Below are 18,559 nucleotides of genomic sequence, written 5' to 3'. Positions count from 1 at the left end.
GAGCCTCCACTGTCTTCTTCTCTTCTTTTAAAAATGACAGTTTTAATGAAACACAGTTTCCATATTGAAATAGATTTTGGTGGTTGTTAGTGCTCCAGTGCTGCTGTGCTGGCATCATCACCATCCCGTTTTAGGATATTTGATCGCCCCCTGAAGTTACTAAATTTCTTCCCCCATGCCCATGTCCTCCTGGTCTGTGATCACCATTAATCTGCTCTTTGTCAAGCAGATCTTCCTACTATGGCCACTCACACAGTATGTGGCCTTTTGTATCGTTTTCCTTCACTGAATGTGCCCACTGGCTTCACCGACTCTCTTCTATGGACCAGTATTTGCCTTGGGAAAGTAGCATCATATTATATAGCCATATCCCATTTTCTTAATCAATTCATCTGTCAGTGGTCTGGTTTCTTTGGCTATTCATAGATGCTGCCATGAATGTTGTATATAAGTTTCAGCTGACATACGTTGTCAATTTTCTTGAGTATCACCTGGAACTGGCATGGCTAGATCATATAATAACTGTTAGGTATGTCACTAAGAGGATCTGCCAAACAGCTCCAGACAGCCACTACCCCATTTCACAGTCCTTCAGCTGTTCCTCCCCATCCTTGTCAACCATTGTTGTCAATCTTTGTGATTTCAGTCATGGAAGTAGGCAGAAAGTGACATCTCATTAATAACTAAGGATATTGAACACCTTCTCATGACCTTGCTTCCCATTTACATATTTTCTCTGAAGGAATGACTACTCAAAGCTTTTGCCTATTTAAAATAACAGACTGTATCTAGTATAAGTTACAAATAGTCTTTATGTATTCTGGGTATAAATCCCCTATCAAGTGCTTACAAAAATCTCCCTAATTCTGTGGATTTTCTTTCCATTCCCTTGGTGGTATAATTTGAAGAGCAAAATACCGTAATTTTGGTATTCTAATTTGTCTACTTTTTCCCCTCCATTTGCTGGTGCTTTTGATGTCATATCTAAGAAAGCATGTCAGCTTCATGGGAATTAATCCTGTGTTCTCTTTTACAAGCTTGATAGTTTTCCTATATGTGGTTATTATCTATCTTGCTTAAATTTTGCACATAGTATAGAAGTCCAATTTTTGTTTTGATTGACAGCTAGTCATTCCCATACCATTTGCTAATAATGATGTTCAGTCTTCATTGGATTATCCTGACCCTCTCACCAGTAACCAATGATCAGCATTTGAAGTTGTATTTCTAGACTTTTAGGTTTATTCCATTCACCTGTATACTTTTCCTTAAACCAGTATTATGCCCTCTTTATTTTTGTAGAGCTGCAGTTTGTTTCCAATTTTGGAAGTGTGACTCATCCCATATCATTATTTTAAGATATATTTTGGAAATTGAGCCCCCATCAGTTCACGTGAAACTTTAAGAATAGTTTGTCTATTTCTGCACGGAAGTCAGCTGGGGTAGTGATAGAATTTGCCTGTGTTTGTAGAGCTATTAAGGGAATATTGTCATTTTTTTGGAATCCACTAATACTGTCTTTCCACTTATTTTGATATTCTTTAATTTCTTTCAATAACAGTATGTAGTTTATGGTTATACATGTATCATGTGACAGACGTTTCCTGGGATAACATGAACAAGCATCTCCTCACCTCAAAATAGGAACTGATGACAGTCCAAAGAACAGACACTAGTGAAGTCTAACTTGGTGAACTAATAAGTTTTATTAGGGGTTACTTACAGGAATATGGATGAGGTGTTACAGGAGCAGGAATGACTCAAAGACAGCTGCATCACTAGAGCTCATCCCAGTATGAGTGACAGTTCATAAAATCTGGGAACCTGGAGCACACTGCAGAGCCTGCGGGCATCTCAACAGGTTGGAGAATGGTGGCCTTTCCAGGAAGCTCAGTTGATCTGAGCCTTTGTTTTTTCTGAGCATTTCAGCTAGTCTCTGTTTCTCCTAGGTATCTGGACTTGTCTGAGAGTGAATCTCAGAGTCTTTATTGTTCATATACTTTTTTGAGGGGGTGGCTAGTGAATCTGGTCATTTTCAAGGACTTCCAGAATCTATTTTGAATTATTTCCTGTCTTAAGGAGTTTTCCTACAGTATTTCACTTCCCCTTAGAACAGTTGTTCTCAACTTGTGGGTCACAGCCTCTTTGGGTGTTAAACTACCCTTTCACAGGAACCACATATCAGATACCCTGCATATCAGATATTTACATTATGATTCGTAACAGCAGGGAAATTACAGTTATGAAGCAGCAACAAAATTAATTTTATAGTTGGGGGTCACAACAACATGAGGGACTGTATTAAAGGGTGGTGGCATTGGGACAGTTGAGAAACACTGCCTTAGAATGTTCCATTGTTTCATTTCCTTTAAACATCCCATTTAAAGCAGGTTTCATCTCGAGAGAAATGGCTACATGACAACACATCTTGAATTTTTTGGGGTTTATTTATAAGTTGAGTTTATTTGTAAGTTTTTCTTCATTTTGACACCATATGAGTAGAACTGTTTATTTCCATTTCATTTTTGTGCTGCCCATTGGTGGTGTATAAAATTACAGTTAAGGTTTTGTGTGGCTCTTTTCATACACCCTTGCTGACAGCGTTTATTAGTTCTAATAAATTGTAGTGGATTCCTTGGGATTTTCTTGTTTGAGATGATGTCATATACAAATAGAGTTTTATTTCTTCCTTCCCAGTGTGTATGGATTTTCTTGTTCTTGCCTCTTTTCTGTGGTCTGTACTTCCAGTGTGATACTGAGTAAAAGTGAGGAGAACAGAGCTGATAGCTCGATCTTGAGAGGAAAGTGTTTCATCAATAAGTACGACTTTAGCTCTGGATTCTTTATCTTTTATTTTGCCAAATCTTTACCTAGAATATTATATTTCTACTTTTTACAATAGCTTCTACCAGTATAGGTCAAGCACCTAACCAGATACTATCTCTTCTACTGTGGAAAAACTCTAACACTTAGCCAACAAAGAATTTATCATACCCAATTCTTGGTTATTTTGATAAACCATTCTCTGTGTTCTGATCCTAGTTCCTAGTAAATCCTCTTTGAATGTTGTATTTGCTTATTTCTGTGTTCACCCTTCCTAGTATAAAGAATTGTAAACAGTAGGTACTTAAGGCTCTTGAGTGAATGAATAAACTAGTTATTTATTATATGTATATATTGTAATAAATACGATGATTTTCTGGAATGTTTAATTTTTTGGAGAATATGAAGCCATAATATCAAGGAATGACAAATGTGTAAAATAATTAGGATTCTCAGATTTTGCTGCTAGGGAGACACAATTTTACAATGACTTAGAAAAGTGGCATTTCTTCCCAAATTAAACGTGCATTTATCATTTGGTCCCTGAACTGGAAAGGAGATTAGCAATATGTGAAACATTTGTACAGTGCAATAAAAAAGAATGGACTCTTGATACACTGAGAAGCGCCCATACAGTTTGGCTGCATATTCCAAGAGAAGCATATCAGACCCAAAGGATGCACACAGGCATTACACTCTTAAATTTTTTTTATATGATAGTATGGGTTAAAGTAAATTTGGAAGGAACTGAGAATAATTAGTTATTACAGTAGGAGTTAGGAGTTTGTGGGTGATAGTAACATAGGGGTAACATGAAGGAAATATGTTTGTATGTTTCTGTGTCTTGATTCTGACAACATTACACAGGTGTATTCACTCATTGGAACTATGAACCACACAGACTCACTTGTACTGATATATAAAGTATACATTTATGATAACTGCACTTTTAAAAACTAGGATATCTGTAGCCCATTTGGGGGCACAGTTGGGGTGGGAAGGTTAAAGCTTTGCAGGTTAGAGGACAGAGGGTCAGGAGTAGGAGTGTGGGATGTTTTGAATGAGAAACGTTCCCCATAAGCTCATGTATTTGGACATTTGGCCCCCAGTTGGTGGCACTGTTTGGGGAGGGTATGGAACCTTTAGGGGGTAGAAACCAGCAGGAGAAAATATTTTCACTGGGTATAGACTTTGAGGGTTTGTAGCCTGACTTGACTTCCTGTTGTGTCTCTCTGCTTCCGGGGCACAGCTGAAATGTTGTTTCTTTGTTTCCTGTTCCCACTGCTGTACCTTCCCTCTATCATGGACTCTCTCCCTCAGGACCTATAAGATAAAATAAGCCTTTCTTCCTTAAGTCACTTTTGGTGTGGCATTTTATCACAGCAACAGAAATGTAACTAAAAGTGTGATTTTCTGATCTCTTGCCAAGGACTTGCAGTAAAGGATAGGTTGTTGGGAACAAGCTAAGGGGTAGTGACCCAACTTTTTAGGCCATAAAGGAATGCTTAGAAGTATAGGGGAAGAGAATGTAGCCAATAAAACAAAACAAAAGTAATATGGAACTGAGGTCGTGGAGAGTAGCCACTTCAATTGTCTGAGGACAGTGGGAAGCGTAACACAATAGCTTGCTTCTTGCCTGGAAGATATGGTAGAAAAGAAACGACAATCATAACAGGATCAAAAGGTCTCTCTCAGAGTGATTATAGATCCCAAAGGGAACACTTACTGAAAATCCAGTGTAAACCCTTCACAGGAAGCTTGTTCTACAAAGGGAACTTGTCATTCTCTGGGGATTTAGTTAAGGACATCAAGGAGGCAGGAAGGGCTAGATGAATCCAAAGGGCTAGATCTGTCCTTTACAAACACAGAGCCTGGAAAAAAGAAATCACTGTTTGTGTGACCCTCGGTTTCTCCATCTGGGTTAAATAAGCAAACCTTTCAATGGTGACCGAATTAAATGAGATGTTGTGTGTTCAGCACAGAGAAGGACACCTGGCTGACAGGGAGCACTTGGACGTGACTTTACTGTCTCTAGGAACGCATAAACATTTATGTTCTTCAAGGTGATGCTTGTATTTAATTTTATTCTTCTCTGTCTCATCAGGAGTAGATTATCATGCCTAGGAAGCATCATTTTGCTTCTTACACCATACACAAAGGATCTGCAGAGAAAATTCTTATTCTCTGAAACACAGGGTCTTTTAGACTCACTACAAAGAACTTTCAAAAGCATGAAGTGTGACTTCCTCACTCCAGACCTGGTTAACCTGTTGAGATATTTGGGAGATGAATTCTGTGCCACGCTCTCCTCTTTTCTCTGCACTAGACCAAGAAACAGCAGCTGCTCTCCACACTCTATTCTAGCACAGAAATCCAATCTCCCAGCACCAGGGGAGACTGTTAAAAAAAAATGTGTGCATCGGGGATGCAGATGCCCAGTGCCCAACACTGATCAGTTTTTACCAACTCTTCTCCCTTCAGAACCAATGGATTGGTCACTTTCACTGCAAAATCTGTTGGGCAGACTCAAGACTATTCTTGCTTGCTTGTTTTTGCTTTTCAAGAAAAGGACATGAAGAAATAATCTTCTCCCAATCAGACATCAACAAGTTTAGCAAATGGAGGAAGGGTTTGTATAAATAGGGGAGGAAGATAATGGGCAATTTTTGGATTGTCTCTGCAATTACACTTGACTTTTGGTCTGGTTCTTTTGAATATGCAATTGCTTTCAGAGCCCAAGTTAGTTTTGTGAAGAAGGAAAAGTAGTGGGAAATGGTTGGGAGAAAACTTTAATATTTATGTTTCCTCAGTATTATTATTATTGTTGTTGTTGTGTGTTTATGCACCATACTGAATATGTGGATGTCAGAGGACAATGTGTAGGAGTCATTTCTCTTCTTTCACTATGTAGGTTCTGGGGATTGAACCTGGGGCATTAGGTGTGGTGGCAATTGACCCATTTTCCCCAAATAAGAGGCAGTCTAACCCAAGAATGTTTCTTCCCCTCAACTCTCCCATGGAGGAGAAAATAGTGGACTTACAAGTGACAGTGGTAACTGACTTACCTGAGAGCTGTGAGATGTTGGTCTCTGTTCAGGAAATGTGGCTTGAATATTCATTTACCTCTGAACAGAATAGATTTTATGTGCCTACACAAGTTGTACTATTTGTCAACATTGTAAGACCAGGATGACTAGAGATGTAGTTATCCTTGACACCCACTCACATCTCGAATGCCATTTGATTTCTCCAAATTATACTAACATGCTACCAATCTTAATGCTGCCAGTTTATTCTCTTCTTAAAGCACAGTGCACTAGACCAAGACCAACACATTCATATAGTAGTTTCAGCTAATGGTCATCAGTATAGACCTCTTCTTTGAACCTCAATTTGATGGTTGTGTATAATAGTACATTTTTTATATAGTGATCCATGATAGAAATAATATAGATTATGGCAGAAATAATCTCTTATTGCTCTTCTACTTGGATCTAACTAAAATGGTATTGAGAAGAATTAAGTCATTTATTAAAATAAGTGCTTAAAAGATTTATTCTTATTTTTATTTATTTGTATGAGTATATGTATGTATATGGATATTTGCACTTGAATATAGTTGCCTGAAGAAGCCCGTAGGAAGAGTCACATCTAAAGTATGTATGTCACCATAGACTTGGGGTTATCATTCCATGCTGGTTGTTGTTGTGGTTCATAGGTGTCACAACTGAATAGGACTGTTGGTTGCTTCTCTCCTTTGGAAGTTAGCATAATGCCTTCTTGTACCATGAAAGCCAGTTCTCAGGGAGTAGGCTTCCAGGTCAGATTCATCTTGGGGTCTCTGGGCCCTGTGTTTGAAGTGCATGGTGTCTTTAGCAGTAAGCACTTACCTTCCACATCTGATGGCATGGACAACCAAAGATAATAGCAATAAAATATATCGTTTTGGAGTCTCTTTGACAACCTTGACAAATAGTTCCAAAGAGTGCTTCTCATACTCGGTATTGAGGTTTGTGTTAGATAGTCTATGGAACATTTCTAGAATAAAAGATGAGACTCAGATTATAACAAATATGTAAAGAATATAGCATAAAGTTTACAGAGAAAGATAAAACAGGATAAGGTGACAGAAATTAATGGCAGGTAATGGGAGGGTACCAAAATGGACAAGGTGTGGGAATACCTCTGTCTAGGAAAAGATATAAATGAGAAAAAAAAAGAATTATGGCTCACTATGAAGTATTTGCTCATCAGTTTAGGAAGGACTTTTGCTCATGAACCATGTCATAGTGAAGGGGTTTATATCCCATAAAAGCAGTTTCAGACTCATAACAGGTTTCCATTCCCACTGATATACATAACTGCAGACATTTTTTTTCCTCCAAGGATATCATTTTAATGAATGTAATGGAAGATGATGTGCATGAGGGTTGGAGCACCTGCTATGCCTACAGTACATGTGACAGAATCAGCTGTACCAGTGTCTGGCTTACACTCTTCCACATCTGTATCATATGGCCATAGTAGCTTACATATGACTCATTAGAGCAAATCTCAAAGTACCAGTCCGTGAGCTGAACAGATCTTTGGCCATGAAGAAACCCAGCCTGAAGGTTTGTCCCCTGCATGGCCCCCATCCTGGGTAATTACTGAGTAAACTAGATCCTTCCACTAACATTTTGTATCTGAAATACAGAAGAAGAAGAAAGAAAGAAACGGAGAAAGAAACAGAGAAGGTGCGTTATGTGAATGCCAAACACAGGAACATCTGAACAAGTCATTCAGAACATGATTGCAATAGAACAGTGAGCAATGTGCTCATTTCCTGAAAAGTCTCTATTTTTGTTCTGAGAGTTAGTATGTCTTGGTTTTCTTTGTATGGCCAATTCATAAACTCCTCATGCTATAGTTTAATAAATGAGGATGTAGCCCACAAGCTGTGTCTTTTCCTCATGTGTATTTGTGGATGATTTTTAAAAATAGTTCTTGCTTTTCCCTTCACTCAGCGTTCTATCACAGCCATTTCTCCCGCTGTTAAATATTCTTGTAAAAGAGTATATGAACTGATAAACAGTATCCTTTTGAACACCTGTATTTATTTATGGCTCATCTAACATCAGGTATCTAGCTCCCATCCTTGGTTTTTGTTTGTGTATTTATTTGCTTTGTGTTTTCTTTGTGTTTTTCCACCAAACTCCATGCTCTTGAGGCAAAGTATTTTTATATGCCTGTGATATTTTTATAGGTAGGATTCTGACAGGAGAATATGAGACAGGAAAAGAGGACAGTTCAGATCAAGAGTATGGCATAAGGAAGCACAGAGTTATGAAGAGACAAAACCCAACATTTGCCATCAAAAAAGTGAGTGAGTTTTCTACTACTAGGTAGGTGTTAAGGATGTGGTGACCAAATTATTGACAGGCTGAAATTTCATATCACATGAAACAGTGGTCACTAATAAGGGCTCCTTTATCTTTCACATTGGTTTTTATAGTCTTTGGACATGCAGCTTAGAGTGTCCAGAGGGTGAGGCCCTTGTCCCCTCTGAGGCTGACAACAACATCAACCAAAGGCTATGACATGACTTTGGTCCATTTTGCACTCTCTGATCTATAGAAGTGAACAGGATATCTCTTTGTATTTTCTATTGTGCCATATAAAATTACACAGCGGTTTTTTTTGAAGAGTAATTTGACATCAAGGAAATAGGAGTATGAATATAATTAGCATTCTATCTTGGATTAGTACTATCATACTATATCTCTGTTAACCTCTGAAAATCTCCCCGCCCCCAATTTCTATATATTATTTACCTAGAACCTCAAAATAGCATAGCAGAAAATAGAACCAAATTTTATTTTTCAGTGAAAGAAACTGAGGTCAGGTGACTTGTGGAGATAAAACATGGGAGGCAGAATATACTTCAGGATCACCTAACACCACCCCTGGACTTTACTGTATCGAGGATAAGTGAGAGCCATAGTGAACAATAACGGCCATCTCACAGCTCTCATGTCGGGCAAGGTGGCCTGTGACTCCTTCCTACTTGCTAGCACATCTCTGCTGTCCTTCACCATAAGACTGTATAGCCAGTTCACAGCAAAGTCTGAGAAACTCTGCATTCTACTTCTTTTCTTGTATTTTGCAGACTTTATCATTTTCAAGAAATATCTAGGAGTTTGTTAATTGAGAGATTTCTCTGGCCCCATCCCCAGATATTCTAATCTAATTCTTCTGGGTTTAGAGCTACATATGTGCATTTTTAGTAACACATTGGGTGATTAGGATAAAGACAGTATATAGGGCACACTTTAAGAAACACTGTCTGAAGATAGGCAGGTGGTCCAATGCACGAAGAGCTCTGGATTGTGCAAACATGTAGACCCCAGTTAAAATCTCCAAAACCCTGGTGAAAAGCCAGGTGTGGTTATGTATGCTTGTCACCCCTGTGCTGTGTGAGCAGAGAAAGCAGGATTACTGTGGTTTGCAGATCACCAGCTGAGCTCTAGGTTCAAAGAGAGACACTGTCCCAAGGAAAACAAGGTGTTGACAGTAATGGATCAGGGAACGAAATGTCATCCTCTGGTCTCCATGCCTCCATGCAGGTGTACTTGATCACAAGTGCCTATGTGCATGCGCGCGCACGCACACACACACACACACACACACACACACACACACACACACACACACACACACCTACCTGCCTGATACTGAGCTTGAGATCTGTCTTATCTCTTCATCTAGTGTGTCTGCTCTTGAAAAGGCACCTCCGGCCCCGTCTTGTAAACTCTTATCAGTTCTATGTGTTTTTCAAATTGCATTTGCTATGCCTTTATGGACAAACCAGGTCAGCACTGTCAGGCCAATAAGCATTGGATTTTCCCCAGCCTCATGCATCAGTGACAGATTTTCTGGCCTCTGCCCAGCTCCGACATCCCTGCGATTGTCACTGGTTGATGAGAATGCAGGATGCGCGCGGCTCCATTTGCAGAGAGCTGGCTAAGCTTTCAGGTAAGTCAATAAGAAGAATCTCATTTTGATCTGCAGATTGGACTCATTTGATTTGGAAGTCACTGGTGGTAAATGAAATATGGGGCCTGGGGATGTCTCGTTGTCTCATTCAGCCCTCTCTGGCTGTCATCACCCCTGAGAAGCCCTCCTACCTCCTCCCCTTCTCAGTCTATAGGTTCAATGTGCCAAGTGATCAGAGAGAGAGAAATCAGTCACTAGCACACTCAAGGTATCTGGACCATCCCCTCATCTCACTTTATATAGATGATGAGAGTCAAAAGAGTGCCCCCAAACAGTCTTTTGGACATTTTGCTGTAAGGTTCTTGGAAGTTGATCCTGCCTATACTGCTTCTCAAGCAAGGATTGGCTTCCACCTTGAAGAAGTCACATTGGATAAAATAAGCACACTATTCTGTCATTCAAAGGAGCTTTTGGACTGGAGTGGTCCATAGACACGTGTCAAGATGGCTAAGTCTCCTCCTAAATATTTCTGGACTCCACCAGGATCTGTTTTTTCGGCATCCCCTAGGATTCTTCCATAGATATTACTCCTAGACCTTTATGGAGCCTCTCAGGCTTCTCTCTGTTCCCCATCAAATGCATCATCCATTGTCCACTCAGTAGCAGCCTATGTGATTATCATGCCCTACTACTCTTCACTTTTGGCGGCTTTCTATCATCTTAGGACAAAATCTGTGCCTGCACCTTGTAGCATAGTAGTTCATGGGCTGTGGAGAACTTGAGATATGCTGAGCTGTGGCTGAGACAAGCTAGAGATGGAGCTACTAGATGTCAAAAATTTAGAGCTGGGGATATAGCTCAGCTTGCACTTTGAGAACCTGTGTTCAGTTCCCAAAATTATAAAATTAAAATATGATGGGATGGTGGTGTCTGCTGGGAAGCCAAGCACTTGGGAAATAGAGACAGGATGATTCCTGGGGCTTACCACATAGCTAGCCAGCCATCTTGGAGTACTTGGCAAGTTCCAGGCCAGAGAAAGAGCCTGTTACAAAGAACAAAAACAAAAATCAAAACACAGGAGTAGATGGCACCCACAGAATGATAGCTGAGTTTGTCCTCTGGTTTCCACAGGCCTACACATACACACACACACACACACACACACACACACACACACACACACACATACACACACACCTATACCCCACAACATATACACATACAAGAATTTCAAAGAATTAGTAGGCAAAGGTTGGTAACATGTTTTATTAGTCATTATTACATTGACAGACTATTTAGAATACCTTATGTTAGCTAACATACATCATTGAAATCAACTTCGGCCAGTTCTTTTTCATTTTAAAAATAAAATTTCAGCTGCTGTATGGCTCACTTCATATCCCTGGTGGGCAGTGCCAGGCTAAATCTTTCAGCCTTGGCTTATCTCAGTCTTCTGTATTCCTTTTGCAAATTCTCCTTTGGCCATAGCCGTTTGTTGGTTTCTCGCATTTCCCTCTCACCCTCTTGCTGCTTGGCCATTGATAAACAGTTCTTTCTATTACCACCACCATTGGCTAACTGTTAACTCAGTCAGATTTGAACCTTCCTAAATCCCCAAAACCCAAACTTAAATTGCCCCGAAATCTGGAGTTTATGGGACCCTGGTGGCATGTTTCATATCTTATGATATGCTCTAGGTGAAAGCTCATGCAGATGACACCATATATAACATATGTTACCACTCTTACCCTATGTGTATGAACAATCAAGGAAACATAGTGGATTTGCTGTGTATATATGTTTTCCCTTCAATATATCTCATCTTATGTATGCAAGTATTTCAGAACATAAAACAAATACCCAAACCTGAAACACTTTTGGTATCAAGCGTTTTAGATAATAAGGGTTATTCAACCTAGATTTTAGTATGTCTCCTAGAAGCCCCTTCATAGATTCCTGATATAAGCAGTCCTGGTTGAAGCTGGTCTTTTCTTTGATCCCATTAGAATTACTGTTTTCTGGAATATGATTACACTGCTTGAAATTGGCTTTTTAAAAAAAAATCATTATCTGTTTATTCCACTAACTTATGAGCTCCCTGGAGGAGGCCAGGGCCTTGTCTTACACACCTCTGTGAAAGTAGGGGCCCCTTGGACATCTGTTAAGTGATTTGTTAAATAGAGAGAGAGGTCCTGAGCAGGGAGATTTTTTATTGTACATCCCACAGTGAGTTCACAGAAGACCATCTCGGGCCAGTGCCATCCAGCAGGGAGATCAATTTCCTTCTGTAAATAATATATGACATTGGACAATTTTTAAATACACAGTGGGTGTAGGTATATGTTGCCTGGTTTATTTCTTCCCAAGAGGGTGAGCAAGCTCCTTGATACAGGAACAACTGAGATGCCAAACTTGCACCTGCCTGGATCACCCTCCAGCTTGAGGATGCAACTTCCCCTACTGTCCTGACTCAAATACATTTTACCTCTGGAACTGTCATGTGAAAGATGAATAAGGAAAGGGGCAGAGAATGACAATACTATGAAGATATGAGCTATATATAGGTAGAACAGTTATATAGGACGAGCTGACTCAGGGCTTTGGTGTGCTTTAGGGAAATTTTCCACCTAGGTTGCAAAGCCAAAGTCATCATTGTTTGAAATGTTGGCACCATCATTCCTCATGGTGTGACATGTTTCTGAACAGAAAACAGTAGCAGTAACAACAACAAAAACCCACAAAGAATTATTATTATTTTTTGGGGGGTCAGGAAGCCTCCAGTGTTCTCTTCACATCCTTAGCCACACTTGCATCTGGGAAGAAAAAAGCCTTTCTGGTACTGATGGCTCATGGCTTCATGCACTCCTAGAATGTTTTCTTGTTGTAGGGCCTTTTAGAGATAAAGCATATAAATAGAAATCTGTTTGCAGTGTGGTTTCTATTGTAAGCAAGTCTAGTTTTCTTTATCATTATGTAAGCTGGGTGCAGCCTGACTTTCTCATTATATACTTTGAGCTCAGTGCAGGAGAGTGAGCACACTAGACAACACAGAGAAGGGATATTTCCCCCATAATTCCATCATTCAACATAATCCCACTATTTCGGCTGCCTGTAATTCTTTCCTGTTTTTCTTCCCCACATGGTTTTTATAGAAGTAGAAAACTGTGAATATCATTTAGTGATATTCCCCCTTCCACACATGTGCAAGTAACAGTTCTCTGTGTCTATAAATGTACATTTAGTAATTTGCCTCCCAACAATCCTGATTTCTTGAATATTTAAGTTTCTAGTATAATAAATCATTCCCCAGGGATTTCCCTTATCCATATTTCACTGATGATTTCCAAAGGATATTTTGTAAACATGAAATTGCTTATTAAACATAATACATATTTTAAGGACTTTGGTACCCATTTTCTTAAACATAATTTTTTATGGACTCTTTAGGAATTTCATATCACGTATCCCGATCCCACTCAATTTCCAGTCCCTCTGCATCCACCCTTCACCCTCACTGCATCCCCCCCCAAAGAAAATTTAAAAAAATATTAAATCAAAACAAAACAAAACAAAAACTACTTTGCTCCTCCATCTTTCCTGCCTCCCCATCATCTTTTCATTAGTCTCAGTGGTATTGGGAGCTGCAGTATGCCATGCACTACACCTTCTTGTCCAAGCAGCTTTCTTGCAAATGTTCATTGTAATGTGTTGTTGGTCAGGTTCAAAGGACTCTGGCTGTTAGTACACCATCAATACTGGACCTTTGTTGTTGGATTCTAACGGCTCCCTGGGGGAAAGGGTGGGAAGGCGTTGGGTCAGTGGCATAGACACCAGGGGTCAGTGGAAGGCAAATAACAAACTTGTTTATTCAATAATGGGGAAGGCCTTATATACCCTCCTCTCAGCACCCAGTCTGCATGGTTGTCCTTCTTTGGCTGGGCACAATCAGGAACTCTGACATACACCAGGAACTCTGACAGTGACTGTTGCTAGGTCTTCAGGCAGACTCTAGGTTGGCTCATAAGGAAGAACATTATGTACATGCCTTGGCAGTTGATCTGAGCCAATTTCCTCAACCCTAGAGGCCTCTTCTACTACAGACCCTCACCAAAACTCCTCCTGGATATTCTGCTGTTGCCCTGTGTCATGGAGATCTATGGCTATGGTTAGGCAGAACTAGTCCTTTTACAGCGTAGATAGGGTATATGCTGGGGTGGGCTAACTCAAAGCACTGGATATATGACTGGGTAGTAGCTGAATTGGTCAGTCCAGGCCTCCATGGGGACCGCCCCCTCAGGTGAGGGGTGGAGCCAGCTCTCCTGCACCTGCTCACTGTGGTGGGGGGCAGTTCTCCCACAGCAGCAGCCAGTGAGGGAAGGGCCAGATCTTCAGAGCCAGTGAAGCACCAGGCTGGCTCATCACTCATGGTTCCCATGGCCCAGGTGGTAACATGGGCAACAGACATCAACACAGACCCCAGCTGGACCATGGACCGAGACACGGCCCTCAGCAGCATCTTAGACTCAGGTGTTACCATGACCACTCAGATCAGTATGGCCCCAGTGGCAGTGTGGCCAACAGACATCAACATGGCCTCAGGTGTTAGCTAAGATTCTGGCCATCCACAAGACTTTCAGTGGTAATAGCCACAGACATTCCAGGTACCTGGTCTTAATTAGCCTCCTGAAAGCTTCAACATAGACTAGATTTTTCCAAGTTTCTGAGTGTTCTCTGGATATAGGTTCTCTCTCTCCCTCTGTCTCCCTCTCTCTCTCTCTTTAGTTTATATCATCTATTGTTAAGAAACTTCTAATTAGATTGATATACCCCAAAGGGAAAGAATTTCAAAACTGAATGAATTCCCAAGCTAAATTGTAAGAGGCAATCTATACCTGCTTTTCTATTCATCCTTCATGGTAGTATCTTGAAAAATACCCCACAGGAAAAGAATTCTGTGGTCAAATGGGTTTGGGTAAAGCTTCATCTTCAAGTCGGTGCAGATGTTGAGAAGTCCAACAGAAAAATTTGGTTGAATTCTACTCTGTGTATAGCATTTCTTTCTCAATGCTACTTACCACTGAACTTAAGAAGAAAGCAGATTTGCCAAGAATCTGAAATACATGCCTGGAGAAACCATGATGAGGCGTACTCTATAGAGAATGAATATGGTATTCTTAACCACAGCACGAGGGTCAGCCTAGCTCCAGTTCTTGTGTCACATGACAAAGAAGAAAGCTCCCATAATTCCTTCAAGCCTAGTAGAACATTCTAGTTAGCCAAGAACTTCTGATGAGCAAAGACTCGAATGAAAGTTTTACTTCAAGAGCCCTTTCTGTCCCCCTCGGCTACCAACACAGGCTGTGTGACTGAATCTATTTTATCTTCATGTTTCTGGGTGGAAACACATTATTACTGCCTGTTTTGTTTCTGCCCTAAGGTATTTTAACACGCAGATATAAATTAAAATTTAACTTATGAATGAACCCCTCTTAGTTCACATTATTGGAAGACACAGGTACATTGTATTTCTCAAATGACCAAGTTTGCATACCATACTTTTGCTAGTATTTACTTTGTATTTTTCCTTAAGTTAATGAAGACAATCCCCATATGCTCTTCTTCTAATTGTTTTCAATAATCACAATAGCCAATACAATCACGGCAACAAAATGTATGCAACTATCGGCTGGCCATCCATTCTTTTTCTAGTACACATTAAATGAACACATAAACACACAACCCTTAAACAAAGCAATGTTTGCCTATGGACCTTCGCCAATTACCGCAGGTCTTGACTTGGCAAGCTGCCTCTGTAAAGGTGCAATAGTAAATGTTTTAGGGTTTGTGGGTCCTATGCCTTCTCTGTCACAGTGGCTCAGCATGTAGTGGGAGTGCAGCTGTAAACAACTTGTGTACAAATGGCAGTATTCTGGTCCAATAAAACTTTTATTTATACACAAGAGGAGAGCTGGATATAGCTTATGGATTGTCGTTAGCCGACCCCTGTTGTAGAGGAAACAAAGGGCTGATTGATGTTTGGCTCATTGTAGGCACTGTCTAAGAGCACTAACCTGGGCAATAATTGAGCTGCAAAATCTCTTATTAACATTCCACCTCTGTTTCTGAGATGGTCCCAATTTCAAACTCCGTGTCTCAGATTTTCAGATCAAATTCATCATCTAAACCTCCTAGTATTAAAATAAAAGCTAGGAACTAGTGTTTGCAAGAAACAAATGGCTACCCTGAGACAGTCTCCTAACCTTGCCTCACCTTCTTAATGAACTTACAGGAATGCCCGGCTCAGTGGTTTTTACCTTGCAATATGATTCTTCATAGGAGGGGAGAAAACCCACAACCCAAGCAAAGTGGGATCCTAAATTATTGACACATTAAAATTTAAAATGTTAATTAACAGAGGCCTTATCAGAGAGAAGCAAGTCTGCCATTAATTCCCAACCTCGCTGAATCTAGACTTCTTCATATCTGTTGTTTGATTGGGTTGGTCCAAAGTTTATCTGAGAGACCTCAAGATTCAGAAGGGCTCCCAAGCTCAAAATTGCCTATATATTATGAGGCACAGTGCTCACTTCTGCTGGGCTAGTGCCTGGGCCACAGTATAGACCTTTGTAGACAGGAAGAATGTACATGTTCCTCTAAGCCTGAGCCCATTTTCACTCACTGATTAGTTTTCCAACCTAAACACTCAAACAATAATACATATGAGTAGTGTATTTTTGTATGAATTTCTAAAGCTTTTCCAAATACCTGGTCTCATTAAAGCTTCTTGGTGATTGAGGATCTCAGCATTATCATCTAGGTACCCATAAAAAGCCCAGGGTTAAACCTGCAGCTGGATGTCAGCCATTCATCAAGAACACCCTATAGCAATGCTAGCTAGTTCCCACTGATAGCCTGGGATTACTGTATGTTTCCTACTCTTCTTGCCATCCTAGGCCATCTCCCAGGCCAGCTTCCCATTTATCATGGTACTTCCATTCAGTTCAATTGGAAGGAGTCTGGATAGCTAACATCAGCTCATTTCTAGTACTAAGACATTGTCCAGACCAACCTAGCCACTAGCTATATCAATTCCAATCTTCCAACTTACATTTTCTAATTCTATGCCCATTGTTTTTCCATACATTGCTGCTGTTGCTGATATGCAGAGAAAACAATTACACCAGTACTGGCAGAATTGCTAAGCTGGCTTTCAATTATAAAGAGTAATTGGAGAATTAGAACGGGGACTTGTCAAATACCATACACTAATGAGTCATTTTCTGTTTGTAAAACATCTGACTAGAGATCTCCAATATAACTCCCATATAGAATGGATAGGAAACATGGGAGAAATTTGTTCAAGATGTTAACAATGATAAATGATTATGCTAGATATGATTATATCTTCCTGGATACCATGCACTACACTATGTTTAATATAAATGTATATGGCACATGGGTTGCTACTCCAGTTTGTAAACGATGCCAGATGTGTGAAAAATGAACTTGCCTGAGATCATGCATGAGAGCTTGTAGATCCATGTTAAAGGCCAGGTCATCTGACTCCACAGCTGCCATTACAGCATAATTCTTATGAGAAGCATTCAAAGATATGATCACAATGGCACTACCCAGGGATTAAAAAGTTTGCTTTACCTATTATAGCCCAGAACCCCAATCCTGTCATGAGCGAAAGGCCAGAAAAATTCAAATTGAGGAATATTTTACAGTGTACCTGACCTGTTGGCAAAACTATCATGATCGTCAAATTATAAGGATCCTAAGACAAGCAAAGAAACTGCCTCAGACTAAAGGAGGTCAAAGAGATTTGACCACTAACTATAATATAAACTCTTAGGTAAGATTCTAAATACATATGATAACTAAATTAAGAGTGTTTGTTTTTCAGCAAGATTCCCAGAGCCCAGCCCGTTGCTTGGCTGTGGATCCCTGCACCTGCTTCCATCAGTTACTGGATAGAGTATTTCTGATGACAATTAGGGTAGTCATCAATCTGATTACAGTAGATGGTCACTTCAGGCACCCTCTCCACTATTGCTAGGAGTTTTCACTGGGGGTTCCTGGCATGAGGAATTGTACAAGCCAGGCTTGTCATGATGGAGGAACCCACAGAGACAGCTGACCTGAGCTCATGGCAGCTCATGGACTCTGGACCAACCTAAGTTAGCATGGGACCACCTTAGGCCCTGTGCCTGTGTGTGACAGTTGTATAGCTTGGTCTCTGTAGGGCTCCTAGCAGTGAAATCAGGACCTCTTCCTGGCAATTGAGCAGGCTTTTGGGAACCTGTTCTCCATGCTGGATTATTTCTCTCAGCCTTGACACAAGGGGAGGAGCTTGGTCCTGCTCAACTTGATGTGCCATGCTTTGTTCAAACCCATGGGAGTCCTGCCCCTTCCTGAATGAAGACAGAGAAGGAATAAAGAGGAGGGGGTAGATGGGAAGTGGGGGGGGGACGAAGGAGGGAGAACTGTAGTTGGTATATAAAATTAATGAAAAAAAGTTATTTAAATAAAATAAAGTATTTTAAAAAGTGTGTTTGTTCATAACCTTGATATCAGTATTTATTCCTTACCTGTGGTGAATGCATAAAGGGTTAACAATAAGGAAACCTGCAAAAGGAATACACATGAATTCTTCATATTTTCTTTGCAATGTTTCTACAAGACCCATTATAAACAAATAAAAAATAATTGGCTAAAATTCAGTTTCGATTAGGATTGAGAAGTTTGATATCTGTAG

Source organism: Peromyscus leucopus, chromosome 8b, assembly GCF_004664715.2.
Source record: "Peromyscus leucopus breed LL Stock chromosome 8b, UCI_PerLeu_2.1, whole genome shotgun sequence".
Lineage (NCBI taxonomy): Eukaryota > Metazoa > Chordata > Mammalia > Rodentia > Cricetidae > Peromyscus > Peromyscus leucopus.
This window is presented reverse-complemented; position numbering follows the sequence as displayed.